Genomic DNA, 22,228 nt, shown 5'->3' with positions numbered 1-22,228 from the left:
CTGCTGTTCATGGGGCAGGTTTCTGTATCTCTCCCACAGCCCATCCTCCCTCCAGGAGATCTCTGCTGTCCATGGGCCATTCATTATTAATTACCTTCTGTCCATGGGCCATTAATTATTAATTACCTTCTGTCCATGCCCAGGGAGTGTCCCTGCAGGGCTGATCAAATTCCACCATCCCATGGGGAGATGCTCTGCCCAGGGGAGGAGCCAAGCATTCCTACCTGGATCCAATCTGCCCTGGGAACAGCCCAGCAGCCTTTGCCCACTGCATTCCCAGAGGAGCAGCTTTCTGCTGCCCTGCATTCCCAGAGGGAGAGCAGGCCCATCTCCAGCAGCCCTGGAGCTGCAGAGGAAAACTCCCCCCTTGTGCAGGATCCCTGCTCCAGCAGAGCCACAGCTGGCACTGCAGGAGGGCTGAGCCCCCCTGGGATGGGACTGTGCCACCACCCTGAGCCCCCCTGGGATGGGACTGTGCCACCACCCTGAGCCCCCTGGGATGGGACTGTGCCACCACCCTGAGCCATCCTGGGATGGGACTGTGCCACCACCCTGAGCCCCCCTGGGATGGGACTGTGCCACCACCCTGAGCCATCCTGGGATGGGACTGTGCCACCACCCTGGGATGGGGCTGTGCCACCACCCTGACACACAGGGGGTCAGCTCCTGCTCTGACTCTGGCAGTGGTTTGGGGTTTTTTTGTACTATTGCATTTGTATTTTTAATTTTCCTAGAACAGAACTGTTATTCCTACTCCCATATCTTTGAGCCCTTTAATTTCAAAATTACAATAATTCAGAGACAGGGGATTTACATTTTCCATTTCAGGGGAGGCTCCTGCCTTCCTCAGCAGGCACCTGTCTTTTCAGACCAAGACAAGCACAAAAGAGCATCTTGCTTAAAGCAGCTGAGTAGCCTTGGTTCCTCAACAAAACTAATTCATACTAATCCTATTCTCAGAGATTTTCTACAGAATTGCATAGATGGAGACAGAATGTTAGTTCATAACAATTTACACTTAATATTTTTTCTAAAATCAGTTTAAAAGAAAGCAGACCACAAGAAATTATTATGCAGTCTTAAAACTCAAACAAGCAGGAAATCATCAACAAAATAATTTTGGCAAATAAGACAAATCCCTGTATTTTTCAAAAATACCATGGAAAAAATGCAGGAATACTAAAACATTTCACCAGTCCACATACTCTTTTCTGTAAACAGCATGTGAGCAAAGAGTTTCAAACTCCTTTTTGAGCCAGCACTTCTGATGGCACATTTATCTTTTGATGTGCTGATTCCTGGCTTTGGGGTGGTGTAAAACAGGCACTTCAGTTTAAACATCCACAGGTGCTGCATCTCTGTTACAAATGTGAATAGGTGTGTTTAGTAACTAATATCAATTATTGTGAGCACTCACCACATGCATTTCTGCCAGCTAAGAACCAAAAGCCATCAAAATAAATTATTTTTATCCCTGCTGAATACGGTCAGTTGGCAAGAAGTATCCAGATGGATTGTTTGCCATGAGTAAAGGGAAAGGAGATGAATTCTTCTGCAAGAACACTGGCCATTTTGCAGCTTTTATTCTTCCAACTCTTTACAGGGTAAATTGTGGGAAAATAAGGTTTATTTACTGGCACTGCTGAGAGCATTCAGCTGAAAAGCTGCGACACAGAAGCAGAAAATATGTCATTTCTGAAACTGAAAACATATCACATTTCAGACAATAACCTATTAAACAGGAAAATAATTACTTGGACTGTGGGCTACAATGGACTGTGGTTTACATAAAAGGACAGATAAAAATCTCAAGCCATCAGATGCATGGATGGCCACTCAGAAGCAATAAATCTGAGCTCTGTGCTTCATGCTAATTGACATATTTTTATTGGACAGCTTGTCAGAAAAGTCACAGAGACATGCAAGCATCCACAAATGAAAACCCTAATTTTTGAGGGATGCTTAACAGCATTTAGAAATTATTTCAGTACAACAACAACCTCAGTAGCTGGGAAGACTTGGGGACAGATGGCTTTGGGACCTTGGAGCACATTTCATAGTAGTATCTTTGAGTAATTTAATGAAGCAGCTACTCTTCCTTGCAACAGAGCTTTTTGGAGGAAACCAAGCAAGAGGAATCTGATGAAGTGGCACTGCTCTGCTTCCCTGCTGGCACCCTGGCTCAGTTCAGATGTGTGGACCAGGGAAGGGCAAGACATTTTCTCTCTCTCTCTCTCTGTTTTCCTGCTGCCCATGTGTTGGGTGTGAAGGGAAGGTGCACAAAGACAGAAAGGCTGGTTAAATGCTCACTGAACATGCAGGAAAGTCTGGGCATTTCGAGCATCCAGTGGTTGTGGACAATAGAGGTGATTGAAGTCAGAGACATCCCTTTATTCCAAGAGGCAAGGAAACAGAGGACAAAGGGACAGCTTGAAGGAATTCCAAAAAGGACATGGAAATCACCCCTTCCAAACTGGAAATAGTCAATTTCCAGGCAAGAATAGATGTTTGGTAACAGGTGAGGGCCCTTTCAAAAATATGAAAGGTCTAGACATGAAATGTTTGAAACCATGAACCAAAACCTTGTCTCCAGTACATCAGACAGGGCTCAACCATGTTCCATCTGCTGACATGTAACAGAACTTTTCTCCTGCTGGCCTTAAATTGCTCATGTATCCAGCTCTAGGAAAGCAAAGAGAATTCAATCTGCACTCAATTCATAAAGCTCCAGCATCACAGAGACTGAATTTCTTTCTTCTCCCTCATTTTCCCACCTTCTGGCATCACTCCTGGCTGGTATTGCCACTGGAATTGACACCTTTTGGTGCTTACATGGTACAGATAACTGCATTGGGAAAGGCATCAGGAAAAGAAAAAACCAACCCATTTATCCCTTTTCCAGCTGCTGTTTTACTGGACTGCTTTCAACCTGAACAGGTTTAAGGGTGGCTGTGAGTGGAAAGTAATTTCCATAGATTATTTTTCAAAGAAAGTGATTTTAGACAGCAGGAGGAAATGATGAATCTTGCATGCAATTTACCCTCCTATGCCAGAAATAATGAAAACTAGGACAAGCTGTTCCACAGAAGGATTAGACACTTATCCAAGATTGGAAAACTGTCAGTATCTGTAAACATTTTCAAAAGTTTACACTACACCTGGGAATCTGACTCTCTTGAGTCATTTTGGAAGACATGCTCCTTTTCTTAGAATCCTTTGAAAAGGTCTAGGAGCTTCTATTTCCTTAATTTGTGGGGTTTTAACAAGAGAATTATTAAAAGGTTAAAATGTGTATCAGCAAATAAAATGTGGGAACAAACGAGAAGAGTTTGCTCTGCTGAGAATGTTAATTATATCTTTGCAATATTTACAACAGATCAGGAAAGCAGAAGTGCTGGGTGTAGGTGGGCAAGGTTTTGGCAGCAGGGGAGGTGTGTGGGGGGAGAGCTGTGTGCAGAAATGCCAGGGACAGCCCTGGCAAGGACACAGACAGTGGCAGCCACTCCCAGCTGCATCCTCCTGGCTCCACAAGCAAAACTGTGCCCAGGAATGGAGAGAAAAAGGAGAAGAAAATAAAATTAAAAGACAACACCAAGGTGAGAACAGAATGCAGGTGTCAGAGCCAGGGTTTTAATCAATTTGGTTAGTTTTTGACCATGATCATAATTGGTAAGTGATGTCCCTGTCTTTATTTTGACCCACAAGCTTTTTTTGGCTTCTGTTGCCAGCTGGGGGGGAACCAGCAGCATGCCAAGGTCAATTCCCCACAGCAAAAATCGTTCTTTTCCTTGGGAGCCTTTTCTTTTATGGTCCTTCTACGTGTGCCAGCCTTGCCTTTGGTTCCTTGGGACTTTTACCCACATTGCAAGTGCAGTCTGCACCAGAGTGAGCCATAACTTTTCCAGCTGATGTAATAAAGGCAAGGAAGAAATGTCAGATTCAGTTCTGGGTGTGTTGCCAGCCAGATTATTAGCATTGTGGTCCTTCAAAAACCGAAGAATCTCTTTGTATTAGGACAGAATTTTTATCCTTTTGTTACAAATGCCAGTTAATATTTGCAATTTGCTGTGGAGCAGCAGTGAGACAGAGCAGAGCTCTGACAGAGCCCTGCCATGCCCCTCAGGCGAGTTTCACAAGTGACAATGTGCTGTGTCTTCTGAAAAGAACAGCAGTTTTGCCAAGAAAACAAAACAACAACGAGTCTGGCCAGCATTCAAAACATTCCAATCTCAGAGCAATTTTTTTTTTTTTTTGCAGGCAGGTTGTGGCAAAAACAAACCCTCAAGATAACTTTGCGCTTCCTGAAGAAGTTGCTCCAAATTTTCCATGCCAGCAGATGCAGTGAGTCAAAACCAATGTAAAGATCTCCATATGAAAGGTCAGCAAGCCTGCAATTACCACAAAGCTCTTGGATTTATGTTCTACATTTCTTCTGATAAAGATATTAGGAGCTAAGTCTTTATACACAGCTGCATCTTAAAAAAGGCACTACTCACTGGAAAAATAATAATTCTTTTGCTACTCAAGGCTTCAAAACCCAGCCATTTTTTGAGTGCTTGGATTTCTAGATGAGTCCTACATAATTCTTGGGTTTGGTGCATGTGGCCTTTGCAAAGCAATGGGTAAAACTCTTACTTTGTTTGAATATCAAATATAGCTGTCTGTGACTTTTAAAATTTTAAATGTAGCAATTTAGCAGAGGTACTCAAGAATTTTTTTTTTTTTTTTGCTGTTAAAAGGTTTAATGGTTGTAGCCACAGTAATGAGGAGTCAATGTCCTCACAAGCTTCAGCTGGGTGTTTTGTAGGCAGACTCGAACCACAAAAGGTGTGCTAACATGAAAAAGGAGCTGGGTTTGTAGAGACACTGCCTTAATAATTCAAATCTCTCTTGGAAATGCATTTTGCACCTCCTTTTGCACCACCAGACTTTTAAAAACTCCATGCTAAAAGTACAGCAACCAATAAAAAAAAATAGTGGTGGGACTGGTTTTCTGGTTCAAGTACCATGGAAATGTTTAGGAGGAAAAGGAGTAATTCTTAATTTATTTTTATTGTGGGCAAAACATTGACAGGCACATGTTCAAAGGTCATTCACAGCCCTCAACAAGAGGTGGGCATTTGGCATGCTAATGTCAGCAGGGATCCCAGCATGTGGAGAAATTACTCTGTGATTTCTTAATAAACTCTCCCCTGGAGTACTGATTGTTTTTTACTGGAATCCTGTTGTTTCAGCTCAGAAAAAAAAACCAGCCAAATGAGTGGCATGAGCTAAATGTCAGTTCTGACAGCTATATTCCACCTGTCAGATTTCTGGTGCAGTCTGAAATCAATTTATTTGGTTCCTGTCTCCAAGTGCTAATCAGCTCGCATTTCTGAAGCAACTGCTGCTGAAAGTAGAAACAACCTCATACGGCTGAAATGTTGGGTTTGCTTATCAGGGATTTTCTGATAAACTGTTTTACATAGAAATACAGCTAGCTTGTGAAATTACTCAAATCTGCACCCAGAACTGAATCCTAGACAGAGTCCAACTGTGCTTCCAGTTGGAATCATTGTTGGGTTCTAGGAGATTTCAATCATCCCCGAGACTGGCATGTGGTTATAAACATCAGAGGTTGGACTTGATGATCTTGGAAGTCTTTCCCAGCCTTGATTCCCACCAGTGACTCTCTGATTCTGTGATCTGTAACAACAGTTGGATCCCTTGTCTCCTTTTCTCTCCAGTATTTCAGAAACATTACTCATGCTCTGATCTTAAGACTTGCTCCAAGTCAAACTTGAAGGTCTTGGACTAATAGTTTGAAAAATTACTTAGTATTACATAAATCTGCAAGGTTCTCTGTTGTCTTAGATAGCAAAGGTTCTATCATCATCATAGTACAAGGATTTCATATTATCAGAGCTTCATACCTTCTGATACAGGCAGCTCCTCTACACACTGACTTCTCCAGGTCCTGGCAGTAATCTGACTCTCCTCACTCCTCTTTCCTTACTCTTATATAGCACTAGTTCTTATTGATTACAGGTGTGGCCTGTTAAGATCAGGCCCACCTCCAATCTTCAGCAACTGACCCAGCTGCAACTCACTGGGGGACAAGATCACCCTCTACAATTCTCAGTCAACACTGATGTCTGCTTTCTTTTCATGTGATGGGTCTGTCTGAGGTGTAAATGCCTTTAATCCTAGCAGTCCACAGAGTGCCCTTTGTGGGTTTGTGACTGCAGCAGTGCTGGTAACACCCCAGCTTGGGCACTGCTGAGCAGAACTTTGAAAACATCTAGGATGTCTCTTTTTTTCCATTCTGTCCCTGCAGCAAGTAGGCTGGGGATGAGCAAGAAAGTGGGAGGGAAGAAACTGTGGAAGACACAGAGAGAGAGGGAGATTTAGGGCAGGCAACCACCGCTCAGTGACTTCTGGAACGTGCAAGTGATTGCATCATTGTCATCCCTTGTGTGTGGGATCTGCCCTCCACCCCTTCTCCTCTTTTATTTGCTTATTAAACTATCTTTATCTCAGCTCATGGGTTCTCTCAGCTCTGCTGTTCCAATCCCTCCTCCATCCCACTGGGAGTGGTGCTGCTGACCACGGAGAGCCCACTCCATGGGAGTATGTGCAGCATGTGATGCACGTGGTTGGCACCTTCTGACTCATTTGTTGTTGGAATCCTCTCAGTGGTTCAAAAGGAACACCAATGAAAACAATGCAAAAGGATGTGAAAAGCCCAGGAGATTTGAAGATTCTCAGGGTTTCTGATAGTTAAACCACAAATGAGATGGCACAGATGCCTGGGGCAGTTTCTAGTGCTGACACAAATTCCTGCAGCTATTTACCATTAGAAAATCAAACTTGAAAAACCTCCCTGAAACCAAAACAGAGCAATTCAGAGAATACAATCTATTCCTCTTAGATTTCAGGTGCAAATCTGAGGAAATCTGAGTAAAACTATGATACATTAACAGAGTAAAATGAAGGTTTAGCACTAACAGTCCTCTACAGCTGTATTCAAGCAGACTGAAAGTTCACCCATAACAATTTTCCTAGATATGAGCCAGTGGCCATCCACAAAAATTTTATGTGTTGCATGCAGGTTTTCTCTGGTAAAGAGAAAAAATGTCAAGAAAACATAAAACTCTGTCAAAGCCCAAACTTCAGTCGAGAGTATCAGATATTTTCTGCTGGATATCGATGTTACTGATTGTAATCCCTTTTTAAAGCATTAAAAAATCCAGTCCTGGAAGAGCTGTGCTTAATCAAATTTTCATTTAGGAAGGGCCAAATTCTTTTTCATTTTTATAAGTCTGTCTGTGCTTTCTTCATGTCAGGAACTCTTCTTGCATTTCAATTTCATTGTAATGAAGCTGAACCTGGCCAATTTCACTTTTACATGTGCACAACATATTGAGTATCTAACAGTAAGAAGAGCTTTGAAAGAATTCTTACTAACACAAAAGGATTATTTGTTAAAGAAATGAAAGATTGGAGCCAATTATGCAGCATGGCTGCTGTAATTTTTTTATCAAATACATTCTATTCCATCCATTTATCCTGTAAGTTTAAAATATGACTCATACACATGAATCATATTTTTTTTTCCTTGATTGGCCCCCTAAAATTTTTGGCAATTCCTACATTAACCTAGGGATAATTATTAAGCAAAAGAGGTAGAAAAAGGCAGACTCACAGGAACTTGATGAAGCCTTTAGAGTGACAAAGACATGCAAGATTCAAAGACCCACTTCCTTCGCAGGCACCAAAGTTCCTCCAGTTCTACTTACACAAGTTCTAATCAAAGGACAAAAAAATTAATTTGGAGTTATATGCTTTGTAGGTCAGCACTTTCTGTTTCTTGGGAAGAGAAAATAGATCATTAAAAGGGATATATCAGCAGGAGAATGGGTTGGAAGTGCTGTAGGAAAATGAAAAAGAAATAAAAAAGTTGCACAGAAGAAGAAGAACCTTTCCACCTCATGATCTGCCCGGCAGACCCTGGGGCATATCCTACTGGCAAGTGTGTAAAAACCTCTTGGCTCCCAGAAAATTAGGTACAATTTGTGCCTGAAAAGGCTGAGTAATATCACTTCCATGTTACCACCAATCTTTTATCTTCCTGTTCTTATTTGGGGTGGGGAGAACTTATCTTGTTTGTAAAAATAAGTCAGTTTTGGCTGAAGAGGTGGTGTTTCCAGTCACACTCCATCTTCCAGCTTCAGCACCAGACCTGAGTGAACACATTTTTCTAATCCCTTAAACACAATCTTTGTCCCCTGATTCTCTAAGTTCCCATTAAAAGAGAGCTGGAGCAGAGCTGCCTTTCCAGACAGACAGCACACAGTGAGAGACAGCTGTTCTTGATTCCCTCCAGCATGTATCAATTGCCTGGCACATCTTCATCAATATTACACACAGAATCCTCAGCAGCCATCATAAACATGAACACAAAGAACTGAGAGAGTTTCCAAGACAGGATGTTATTTCTGGATGACAAATTTGCAGTGCCTTCTGCAGATCTAGAAAGCTTTCCTGATAATTGTAAACTAGTATCAAAAACCTATGCAAATGTACAAGATATTTTTAATTTTCTCTGTGTGTAGGAAGGCAAGGGGAAGGCAATAGGGACAAAAACCTGAGAGAAACATTGATTTAAGTGTTCTGCCAAGTCTGTTTCAAATTACAGCAGAGCTATTTTATGTGCAGTTTCCATGCTGTGTATTGGTACCCTTGCTCAAATGTAGCCTTCCAAATGCAGTTTTCAGTCATGAATAATTCTGTCATCTGGCATTCAACTGAAATGTGGCATTAACCATACTGTCAACTGCTAATATTATGGGTTACTTTGCAAAGAAATAACGGCTGCTTTGTAAAAAAATAAAGCATAAAATGCATAAATAAGGTAAAATTTTCTTCCTTCCTTCTTTCTTATGGTTGGTGCCACTCTGGTGCAGTGCCTTACATCATGATGGAAAATTCAAATGGTCACATCAGGTTCAAAAAGTATAGAAACCCCTCAACTCCACTGAGTGTTGTCATTCCAATAATTTGTTAAACTGAATTATGTTGCTCATATGCAGTCTTTTGATTAATATATATTTCTTCAAAGGCCCTTAAATCAGAATTCATCACTTTAAGGTCGTGACACTCCTGCCATTTGGTTTTACAGAAGTGGCTTTCATTAACAGCAGGGTGATGACCTCAGCTTTGAGCTTTCTGGTTCTGACAGTTTGTGCTACAATTTTAATGAGATTTAAAACCAGGCTTTTCAGCCCTGCATTCCTTAAGCAGTGCTCTCAACAGCTGCGATGTCCTCTGTGCAATCCATTACCAGCTCCCAGCCCTTTCCAAGTGAACCAGTGACAGGCACTTGTTTAACTCCCTGATGGCCTTTATGAGGTGTAGCCATAAATGTTTCTGTCCCAGTGATGCCACTTGGTTTGATGAACAGGCAGCAATGACTGCAGAGATGTTTCTCAGCATTGTGGAGGATGATGTGCACGGAGCAAGGACACAAGCTGCAACCTGGAAGTGTCCCCCAGGCACCAGCAGGGGATGTGCTGCCTCTGTTTGTCATCATTGCACTCATTGTTTACCCTGTGCTGCTCTGAAACTCTGGGGTTTGTGTAAAGACAAGCTTCTGCTGAGGTGTGAGAGCAGATGGAAGCTGAAGTTTTAGCTGTGTGCCTTTTTAGCATGCAGAAGACAAAACTTTGTCCGATGTCAGAAACAGATGGGAACCATTACACTGCCTATCACAATGCAGATATTACTAATTTCCTGTTCTAGGAATCTGGCAGGACCACACAGAACAACTTTTTAGAAATATCCAGCTAGCTAAAGCCTGTGGAACCATGAGACATGTGTAACATTTAAAACATCAACCAAAATAAATACCAAAAGCCCCTTCCACTAACCTGAAAAGTATTTTATCAAGTCTAAATATATATATTCCAATGCATTTGAATCACTCCTTAGGTAAAAATAACAAGTCAGAACAACCTAGTCTGCTGGGATAAATCAGAGCATGCCTTTTACTAAAAGGAAAAAAAAAAGCTGGCAGAGTGTAGACAATTTGTAGACAAATGAAAGGATCAGTACTTGTTTTCTAGCAAATGCTGAGAGCTGTACTTTTCAATAAAATCACTATGTTTTGAAGAAAGTTGCTTTGGATAAAGGCTTTTAACTGCCAGATTAAAAGTCCAGCCTCTGAATGCATGCAAAAGGGTGGAAAAATGCAAAAATACATGTTGCTAAAACACAAATGACTTTTTTTTTCATTATTAGAGAAGTAATTGGCAGTGTGAACAAAAGGAACAAGTGCCCATTTTTCTGCCCATTTTTCTGCTACACACACTTCTGCCTGTGAGATCTCTGAATCAACCTCTTCTGTGCTGGTTTCATTTCTTCCTAAAATAATTAACATCCAATCTGGAAATCAGGTAATTTAGTTCAAATGAATCTCCAACCAAACACAGTCCAGCCTATTTCTGTGATTGCAGGAGCATTTTCTTTTTTCTCCTTTTTCTTCATTGCTTCTCTACAGCTCTTGATTTATACATAGTGTGCCTCTGAAACAACCTCTGCACAAAGACTAACAGCCTGGATTTCCTGCCTTTCCTTGTGAGACCTGACAGAAATATGGCTTGCAAGCAGAAGCCACTTCAACAAGGCATCTTGTCCATAAGTTAAACTAAAAATAGTGGAGTTTTTTTCAATTTTCTGTGAGTTATTTGTAGCACTGTTTCAGGCAAAGCACACTTGACTGGGGGAATTTAGGTTCCTTTATTGCCAATTAACATAAACATTCAATTACTGATTTGGGTGTTGGGAAGCAAAGAAGACAAATATTTAAACACAAGAGGGAAAACAACTTTCAGACACTTCTCCTTCCCCTCCCTGCCCCCACTCCCAGAAGACTAATTTATTATAATATTATATCATAGCATATCATATCAATGATATGATATATGATATGACATGATATGACATGATATGACATGATATGATATGATATGATATGACATAATAATATAATATAATATAATATAATATAATATAATATAATATAATATAATATAATATAATATAATATAATATAATATAATATAATAGAATATAATATAATATAATATAATATCATATAATATAATATACTATAATATAATATAATATAATATAATATAATATAATTAATATCATATCATATATATTATGTTTTAGAGTGCTATACTAAACTATACTAAAGAATACAGAAAGGATATTTACTAACTGCTAAAAAGATAATAATGAAAACTCCTGACTCTTTCCAGAGTCTGACACAGCTTGGCCCTGGTTGGCCAATGAGTCAAAATAATTCACAGCAGAATGGAATGGAACAATCACCTGTGGGTGAACAATCTCCAGACACATTCCAAAGGAGCAAAACACAGGAGAAGCAAATCAGATAAATATTGTTTTCCTTTTCTCTGTGGCTTCTCAGCTTCCCAGGAGAGAAATCCTGGGTGAAGGGATTTCTCCAGAAAATATGAATGTGACAGCTGGGCTCAGTTCAGCTTTTCTCTCTCACACCTTGTTCCTTCTTTTGTTCTTCAGCTGGCCCTTCCTTTCCATAGACACATGGAACAAAATCCAGGGAGCATCCATGCAGCTCATTGCTTATGCAAAAAATTTCTGCAAGCTTCCAGAGGTAAAAGTATCTGGGGGTACTTTAGTTTCTGTCTTCAGGGCCATGATGGCTCAGCAGAATCCCCTGGTCCAGATAATGAATTTTTTCTGACATACTTCCATCTGTGGATGTCCTCCAGTCCCTAAGTCACCTTCATGGCCCTGGCCCAGCCTCTCTCCAGAGCTGGACACAGCACTCCAGGTGGGCTCCCACCAGTGGGAGACTGGGAGGAATGTTCTTCCTAGAGCCCCTGGGGTGCTCTTGGCTTTCTTTGACACACTGACAGTTTCTGATGTCCAGCACAGAGATTTCTCTGCCATGCTGCCTTCCAAGCTGCTCAGACCCAGCTGTGTGCTGGGTATTCCCTCTGTTGAAAGTTAAATTCCATGCATGCCTGCCTCCCCCAGCAGCATTTGACACCAGCCTATTGCTGGTTTCACAGGATTTAGCAGCTTTGTCAGACTCTTACCACCATCTGCTGTTGAGACAGCCAAAGTGAGTCAGACAGTTCTGAACTGACCACTGGACAAAAGTGAAAGTAAATTAAATAATGCTGACAAGGTCTGAGCCCCTGCACTGTCAGATCAGCATGGCTTACAAGATATGTCAATAAAAAACCCCAGATAGGGAAATTATGGATTATGGAAATAAGGGGGTTTTCTCTTCCTCTTTAAATTGGATAGAATTATGGTCTCTCCACTCTTTTCTCTTATTTAGGGACTGGTTATCCTCAGCCCTGAACCTGTGGTGTAATCAAGGGGCTGAGAAGTATTTTCAAACTAGAAAAATCCTAGGTCCTTAATCAGGGTTGGTAAATCACTGCAAGGGCTTATTTTTCAGAAATTATTTCCTACAGACTGCTAATCTGAAAGTCTGCCCTTACAATGGAAAGTGAGAGAAATTTAGATGAGCAAAAGTTGGAGTTGGTCAAATATGCAGCAGGGAATTGATTGCTTGGTGACCTTGTCCTGGTGACAAAGGCTTTTGTTTCACTGCTCTTTTTTTTTTTTTTTTCTTTTAATTAATCTGTTTAAGTCTGAACTGATTTAAGACGTGGTGTCAGGAGTGAAAAAAAACCTTTGTGCACTCTAACCCCATCAACTTATTTGAATTTCCTTGCTTGAAATAAATATAAAATTTACAGTGAAGACGTGATGAGTAGGAAAAAAGTATGTAATGGATTTCAGAGTGGGTGGTTTTGCCCTTAATAAAGTAATGAAGGAAAAATTAGAGAAAGACTTGTGCAATGTAACAAGATATTCAACAGAATCACAGAACCATTTGGGCTGGCAAAGACCTCTACTCCAGACATTCCTCCAGCCCTGCCAAGGCCACCACTAAACCCCTGGCTTTTAAATCCCCAGGGATGCAAACTGGCCAAATCAAGGATCTTGGAGCCAGAGGAGGAGAGAGCAGATGTCCAACACTGCTTTGGTTGCTGCATGCAAGGAGGAGATCTGAGGAGAGAAGAGTTCCCTGCTCTGAGGAACATTTATGAGCAGAAGGACAAAAGCAGAGCTACTGGCAGGAGAAAAAAAGGGTTTTTACCATTATCTCAAATTACTCAGTCACCAAAGGAGAGTTTTGCCTGTACATGTTCCTGTCAAAAAATAAATAATAAATAAATAATAAATATTTATTTATTTATAAATAAATAAATATTTATTTATTTCTGGATAAATACCTCTGTCAGATGGAAGTGTGGAGATGAAATGTCAAATGGGATGTAGAGAAGGTGTGTCAAAACCACACATTCTCCACATTTCTCACCCTAGCAAGGCAAAAAGGGCAAAGTGCATCTGCAGCATTTCAGGGAGTCTCCTTCCCACCACCCCCTGAAATTCTGCCCTTGCCATGGCCTCCATCTGCAGGACTGCAACTCAAATTTATTTTGCCCTTTAGCTTAGAATTTGAGAGTCTGAGGTTTAGTGACAAGCATGTTATGAAACCACAGACAATTGTATAAATGGTATGTAGACAGAGACTGCCACTGCCATGAGCATGCAGGTGTTTTCTGTCTGTGTGAGAGTTGGAGCTGCCATCAGACACTCCTGATTCCTAGGGACTGGGATGGAATGGGCTTCAAGATTCCTTCCAACCCAAAAAATTTCTATGATTCTAGGAAGTACAATAAAATCAACAGAAATGTTCAAATTTCAAAAAGCAATAAACTACAAGTCAGGTAAATGCTTCAATTTTTTAAAATAATTCTTTTCATTAAAAGCAAAAAGTGCTGCAATTATCAAAAAAAAAACAACACATGCCATTTAAATAAAAACTTTAAAAAGATAAAGTACTTTAAATATTGGCATGAAAGGATCAAATTATCATCTACAATAGAATAGTTTTTGAAGTCACATTCTTAGACTGTTATTTTTATGGTTTTTTATAGTCTCTTTAAGCTATTGAATTAGTTTTAGTTTTTCAACATCATTAAATAGATATTCTCACATCTTTGAAAAAGAGCTGTGAGATTTTCAAAGACATTTGTGGAGCAGGTGTGCATTTAGCAGCCCAAATGAATCAGAAATACCTCAATTCCCTGGCCTGAATGCATCAGGATACATATCTTACTGGGCTTGAAATTGTGCAATTTAACTCTGTAAGGTCTGAGGGGCACAAACTTTTACATCTGCAGTTGTGGGAGGCCTCATCCTCCTAGTGATGCTTTATCCCAGTGCCATGGAATTAAGACCATTCTTTCTGATAAAACTCTTGTTCTTTAATGCTGCAGGTACACCTGTGGTCTATTTTTAACATTCTTCAGCAGTGAAGCTCCTTATAGATAAAAATATTTTGGTTGTTTTTTTTTTTTTTTTTTTCTGAAATTAGGTTTGGACTTGCTTCTCATATTTAAAGCAGAGAAAATACAAATATTTTTCTGAAGCCATTTCATGAATTCAGCAGTACAGCACCAAAATTTACTGATGAGAAAGGCACAGGTAATTTTACACCCAATTCACACAGTCAGAATCCATGGAATTGCTCAAGACCTTGTTGGATAGGACTGGAATTTTTTATGCTGCACTGATACATAAAGACATAAATGACTCATAAAACAGTAAGGAAGCAATATTTAAAATAACTTTCCTATTTGTTCACCATGTCTAAGAACGGCTTTGCCTTTTGAAATCTCATTTCCACGGTGATCAAATATACATTCTGTGTGTTAATTCACATCTGCACCTGCACTTCCTGCTGAGAACTCAAGCCAAACAGAAAAGCAGAATAATTGCTCACACTCTCCAGCTTAGCCAAAATGATAAAGAGTCTTTATTCCACAGGCACCATGTGGAAGTAAAAAAACCTCATGGCACAGAAATCCATATTCTGCACAACCTGAATTCAGTCCAGTGACAAATCAGCATTTCCTCAAGCTATCACATTTTATTTTTTTTATTCCTGCTCTGGTGGAAAGGGTCCCTGCCTTGGCTGGGTTGGTGGAACTGGATGTTCTTTCATGTCTGCTCCATTCATGTCTGCCTGGTTCCATGATGATTTTCTGATTGCATCTATGCTAAAGGACTGAAAACCAGGAAAAAGGCATAAAGAGGTTCCTGCCAGCTTCTGGTGCATGTTTTCAAAATAAGCTTTTCCCAGAACAGAACAGAACGAAATAAAAAGTTTTGTTCAAGAAGAGTTTAACATTTACACACCTCAAATGCTGTCATTGTTAAAAAAGAAAAGCTCCCACCCCCATCCATGTCAAACAGCAATTCTTTTCTTTTTTCTTTCAGCTTTGGTGTTGTTTTTAGCAACTGTTGCTTTCTAATGAATATGGAAGGTGTTTCTCTTTTTTTTCCCCATTTATGGCATCTTCAATGTTTTGCTCACAGAGGAACAATTTAAGAATTCCACAGCCACTGTAATTCCAACTTAGAATGATGTTTGCTTTATTTCTTTCTTAACTCAGCTGCTTTTGACACCTTTTGTTACTTTTATGCCAACTTAAAACATTGGAACTGCTATTTATATTCATCTGCTTGATGAACTGGGCAGTTATTTCATAGATCTTCCTCTAAATAATTCTGAATGTCACTTAAGTGCTCCATCTCACCACATTTTGGGCATGTTTCTTTCCTTGGCAATAAGATTGAAAGAATATAAATAAAATAATTTTTTTTTAATGGTGGAGAGTCCTCCCAAACTGCTATTATCACTTCCAGTTAATGAGCACTTCTTCTACTGGCAGGAGAAGGGGATGGTGATGGGATGGATTACCTGTCCAGCTGCTGGGAGTCTCAGAGGAGAGAACAAAAAGCACAGCAGGGACTCTGCTTCAAGGACTGAAGGGGGACAAACCCTTTTATTTGGGCTTTTTTATTGCATTTCTAATTCTATAGGAATTAGAAAGAATAAGAAGAATTATAAGAAACTCCTTTCAGGAACCTGAATTCTTTTGGTGCTTGTTTGAGGTGACAGGACACAAGAGGTTTCTTGCTTGAGCTCCATGATCATGGATGTAAAATCAATTGGGTAAATACTAAAGGAAATATTCTCATTCATCTCTACAGCTTGAGGAAGGGACTATTAAAAAGATAAATAAATAAAATTGTGGCATCTTGCAGAAGAGGAACAAGAAGATTGCCCTGTAGAAGTAATAGATAATTCATACATACACTAAAACAGAGTATTACCAAACACTTGATATTTTTAATACCCTTCACATCAAATGACCGTAATATCATTTAATATCATAAATTTCTGGTACTTTCTCTGTATTGAAGTGTCACAGTTGGGCTTTCAGTGTTTCTGTGCTGGCTTTTTGTGGCTGAAGGAACCTATGAGACAGCCAGAAATTCAGCACAGCATGAACTCACATGACCGAGTAACCCATTTCACACTTGCTGGATTTTGGTAGCTTGTGCTCACAAACATGTGACATCTGTTTTCAAACTGAAAGAATGGGGTTTATATCCTCAAAGATTTTCAACTTTCCTAACTGCTTAATTTTGATATTTCCCCTTTTTTTTTTAATTGATAAGTAGATGTCCTTCAAATCACCTGATGTTGCACAATACTTCACAAGGTATTTGAAATCTCACATCAAAATACCTAAAAAAGGCTCCTTTGCACATTTAAGTCTTATTTTCAGAATATAAATGGTGCACTGCTTTTGCATTAGCTCCATAACTGGATTTAACTCCAGTGGAAGAAAATTTAGTCAAGAAAACTCAATATATAGGTTTTTGCAACTGGTTCAGTCATCCATGCTTCATCTGGGTTAATTTCTTGATTTGCATTGTTAATTAATCCTACTATAAAAAATATCCCTAATTAGGCATTTATGAAGCATTGCTGATAAAAATCTATTTAATTTTCCATTCAAAAAATTCCCCTTTCCTATTTGCATGCAAAACAAACCTAGAAAGTGGGTGCTTGGCACATCAAAGTGCCACACATCTGCTCCAACATCCTGCAGGACACAAAGTACCCTGAACTTCTGGGTGAGGAAGTTCTGAGCCATGAAACTTATCAAAAAAGGCTCTTTCACACATTGTGAACACATTCCAACAGGACTCCAAGGCAGGATTTTGTGTCAAAATAAAAAATAATAAGGCAGGAAATAACTACAAGGTGACCTGGTTTGTCTGGTGGAACTGTTCCTTAGTTTATCCCCATTCTTTCATCCAGGGATGAAACTTTTTCTCTGTTTTGCTGACATTTCCCTTCTCACCCCAGGTCTCTGCTTTAAGAAAAGGGCCTGTGCTCCTCTCTTCCATCACTCAGAAATAAAGATAATCCAGGGACTTCTCTCTCCCCCAGGCCCCGGTGAGGCTCCTGTGTGATGCCCCTGCAGCAATCCCATGCACACCAACTTCAGAGGCTGCAGGGGTTTTAGAGCAAGAGAAAAAAGGAGCAGTGCTCTGTGGGTCCATGTGAGACACAGCTCTAATGAGAGAAGACCTCACAGATTTGAGTTCTTGCTGTAAAAATCCCTGGGAACCAGGGCAAGCTAATGCATGAGTGAAAAGAGGAAAAGCATTCTGGATTCCCTTCTTTGGCCAGGGGCTGAAAAACTGGCCAAGGTGGATGAAATTCTGGTCTCTTTAGCCCTCAGGGATAAATTGCAACCTCAAATCCACATCCAATTCCATGCCTGCTGCTGGAGCTCTACAAGAAATCTTGATTTCTTTAAATGGTTGCTGTTGTTAATTTAATTACTTTTTAATCATTTCTGTGTAATGTAGGAAAAGATTCCTCACACTAACCCTGGCTTTTCTTGCCTTGCTTCATGTTCTCAAGGCTTTATGTTTTAGTGTAGCAACATATGATTTTGTATAGTAATTTACTTCTAAGAATTCTCAGAACTGTAAATTAACTTCAGCTTCATGCTGAAAAAGTAAAATTTCCTTCAGATGAGCTGAACATATTGCACATTTGGTGTATTCATCATACCCACAGGCTGTGATGAATGGCTAAATCAGAACAAAAAGAAGAAAGGAGGAACTTTATGGATTGAAAATATTGTATAGCCTACATTTCCAGTATGGAAAAGAGTGCTACTGACCACAAATGGCCTTTCTGATACACATTCTGTGCACCTCAATATTTATCCAGAAGGTATTGAAAAATCTGTCCTTCTTCAAACTTAGTTAAGCATATTCCAGAACAAATAAATCCAATGTAAACTTCCACATTTTCTGTAATAACCCCTAATCTTAAGGGGATTCTAATAAGAATTAATTAAAATAATTTTGTGCAAATACTTTACTGAGAAGATTTTTTTAAAAAATTGGAGAGTTTGCAGTAATTTATGGTTGATAATATAATGAAACAATTTTTCTGGGAAAGTTCCTATTAATTTTGATAGTCTCATTTTTTTGCCATTATTCTATCCATACCCTTTCCTCTATATTCTTGTTTTTTTTCTCCTTGGCACTGAAAATAGGAAAGGAAAGATCAGATTTTCTTGACTCACAAAAGGCATTTTCAGCATGCAAATAAATCCCAAGTTAAACATTCACTACCCATGTTGCAATGCCAAAATTCATCCCCCCCAGATAAAAGCATTTCTGCCCTTTGTACTCTGCCTGCCAGGACCTGGAGTCCTAGCTACCTTTTGCTTTTGGAACTTCACTATTAAATATATTTAATATTAATATTTTGTATTAATGTTAATAGTTTGATATTTAATTTCAATATTTTTAAATTTGGTTGTCCCCAACCAACCAACCACTGGACCAGCTTCTCCTTCCCATTAGTTTTCTTGACCTAATCTCACCTTTCCTCTGAATGTTTCTCTCCTGTTCCACCTTTTTATTGCTACCTCTGCATCCACATCAGCCAACTGTTTAACCATTTGTCCTTGTTAAAAGTGAAAAAGGTACGTTGCAAAAGAGGTAATTTTCCTGTTTAATCCTGTTCAGAATTAAATCTAGACTGTGTCAAATCTTACAGAGTTGTTAAGAGGCACAGAGGCATCACCAGTGCTGCTCCACCATCAAATTTTAACCCCATTCTCCAAAGTCATTAAGAACGAGATCAACAGGAATTTAAATAATGGAAAAGAGTTTCCTTTGCAGGAGCCTTGGCTTTGGTAATATTGGGAAGGGGATTTGGGAGGGGCAATTCATTAAAAAAAAAATCACACCAAGAGAGCTTTAGTCAAAAAAATGTAAATAGGATCAAGACAGGAGCAATTGGGAAAAAGGGTAGAAGTTTCTGAAACACAGGAAAAAAAACTCTGCTCCTCTCACACCAGTGCAAGGCCCCACCAGCAATTTTCATTTCCAGCTCTTGAAAGGCTGTTAGGAAGCAAGAAAGAGAAATCACTTTTGTCCTAGCACTGGCTGGGAGTTTCAGGGAGCCAAACAAGGCTTGTTTCCCTAGGTTTGAAATAAATCTTAAATAAATCTTGCCTCTCCATGGATTTTTACTGACCTGACAGATTTGTTATCGACAGCTGGAAAGCAGAAATCTTGGAAGTAGAAGGATATTTTGGAAATTCAGATGTTTCTTGTTTGTTTTAGGTTTATTTAAAAGAATGTAGGCAGTTCTGGGGGCAAATCAAAGACTCATGGCTCATCTTCATTTAGGAATAGTGAATATTAAATTTAGGCACGGAGCAGCCTGCTTACATTGATAGAACTGATTTGCTGGATACCTGCTGCTGGGTTTCTGTGAGAAATAATCCACTGAAGAGGGACCCACTCCCTTAACTTTTGCTGGAAGAAGACAGTAAGAATCTGGAAAATGTCTGTAAGCCAAGCAGGTAATTATCCTTGCACAAAGTTAAATTTATTGCCTTTTGAGATAGAGAGAGATTTAAAAATATGATACATGATTTTTGTGCTCTGACACTGGACACTCTGGCAGAATGATTGTCTAAAAGATGCCCTGAACAACCTGACACTGCAGGTCACCTCAGGGCTACAGACTGATTGAACAAGGTCTCCCTAAGTGGAATTTCAAGGGTTCCATCAGAGGAAGAGAGCACCAGCAAGTGAGCTCCACTGACCCACCTGTGCATGAATGATAATGAAGTGTAATTACACAGAGCCACTGTGATCACATGGCTGGTGCATCCCCTAAAATCTCACTCATTTACAAGAATCACACTTTCAGTATAGACAGGAAAGGTTTTTGAGATATTTTATGCCTTAACCTACACAACAACCCTGTCATGGACTCCTATGTGCTAAAACTACTGAAATAAAACTTGAAATGTAGCCTCTTCCTAAGGCCTCACACTTTTATTTCTTTTTATCATCAGAAAATGTATTTCTTAGAGATAATATACCATCATCATATGGTTGGGAATAGATTGGAAAGACAGAATATGCCCAAACCATGAAGGAAGACGAGGGCAACATCCTTCAGATGAGGGTTGTATGTAACTAACAGCAAGAAAATGAAGGTGTGGGGTCCTTCCATCATTTCCTTCCATCTTTTCCTTCCATCATTTCCTTCTTCCATCATTTCCCATCATTCCTCCATCATTGCCTTCCATCATTTCCGTCTTCCATAATTTCCTTCTTCCATCATTTCCTTCCATCATTTCCTTCCATCATTTTCCTCTTCCATCATTCCTTCCAGCGTGTCCTTCCATCTTTTCCTTCCATCATTTCCTTCTTCCATCATTTCCTTCTTCCATCATTTCCTTCTTCCATCATTTCCCTCCATCATTTCCTTCCATCATTTCCTTCCATCATTTCCTTCCATCATTGCTTTCTTCCATCATTTCCTTCTTCCATCTTTTCCTTCCATCATTTCCTTCTTCCATCATTCCTTCTTCCATCATTTCATTCCTTCCATCATTTCCTTCCATCATTTCCTTCTTCCATCATTTCCTTCCATAATTTCCTTCCATCATTTCCTTCCATCATTTTTTCCTTCCATCATTTCCTTCCATCATTTCCTTCCATCTTTTCCTTCTTTCATCTTTTCCTTCCATCTTTTCCTTCTTCCCTGGTTCCTTGCAGCCCAATCCTGCCCTCAGCTGCATTGCCCTGAGTGCTGCCAGCAGCCATCCTGCCTGGCCCTCACTGGCTCCTCTTTTTCCTCCAATTTTATTGGAGTTTTTCCTCCAATGACCTCCCCAGGCCATTTCCTTCCCCTGCCTTTTGTTCCTCCTCTAAACACCCCTCTGCAGCTCTTCCCAAAATGCTCCTTTCCCAATATTACACTTGTCCCATCCTCCTTCTGCAGGAGCATTCCATCACTTTTTCCAGTGCCCTGTTTCATTTGCTGTTAAAAAATGTCAGCAGTGAGGATTGTAGAATTTCAGCCACAAGGATGTGCTGTGAAAGACTTTTTTTTTAACAATAAACTCTTGCTAAGGCAGGCTGTTTTGTAAAAATTATTTCAAGGTGTACACCAAATATTTGTATGCCATAGAAAATGCACACAGTCTCAAAAGTGCTGAACATTTTAAACATTTAAGCTGCTAAACATTTTGCATTTAACTGCTAAACATTTAAGCATTAAAATCATATTTAACATTTAAAATCATATTTAGTGTAATCCCATGTATAAATTTTTGTACTGCACAAAAATTTCCCTGCTTTGATCAGCAGCAAGAAACTCCTCCTACATATTCTAATTTTTCAAACAACTTCATAAGGAAGAAGAAATTATGTAAAATAAATCTATCTTTAGGGTTTTTTTTTTACAAATGTGAAACAGAGCTTTACGGTTTAGTTTTTTAGGGGTTTGTTTTTTAGTTTTTGTTTGTTTTAATTACTTTTCAGTCTTGAAAAGAATTTAGCTCTCATTCTTCCAATCCATAATTTTTAATTTTCAGATTTTTTTTTTGCATTTGTGAGTTCTGGCAGGAGCATCTTGGAGTCCAAGGATAATTCCTTTGTGTCTCTGTAAATATTTTTAGCCTTAAGAAACTGAAAAAAAAATTACCTATGTTCATCTGTGTATGGCCAAAAAATGTCAGGAAATCACATGTGGCAATTCAGGGAGTTTTGCATTTTGTAGATAATGATGGTGAATTTGAGAATGGAGCAGTCCCTTCAAAAAAAAAAAAGTGTTTTAAAATATACTTTTCAATGTTTAAATGGTGATTGAGCAAGGTATTTGCTTTCAAATTTCTCTTAAAGAGTTTTTAGAATGATA

The sequence above is a fragment of the Serinus canaria genome, chromosome 8, assembly GCF_022539315.1.
Source record: "Serinus canaria isolate serCan28SL12 chromosome 8, serCan2020, whole genome shotgun sequence".
NCBI classification, from domain to species: domain Eukaryota; kingdom Metazoa; phylum Chordata; class Aves; order Passeriformes; family Fringillidae; genus Serinus; species Serinus canaria.
Note: the sequence above shows the minus strand (reverse complement) of the source record.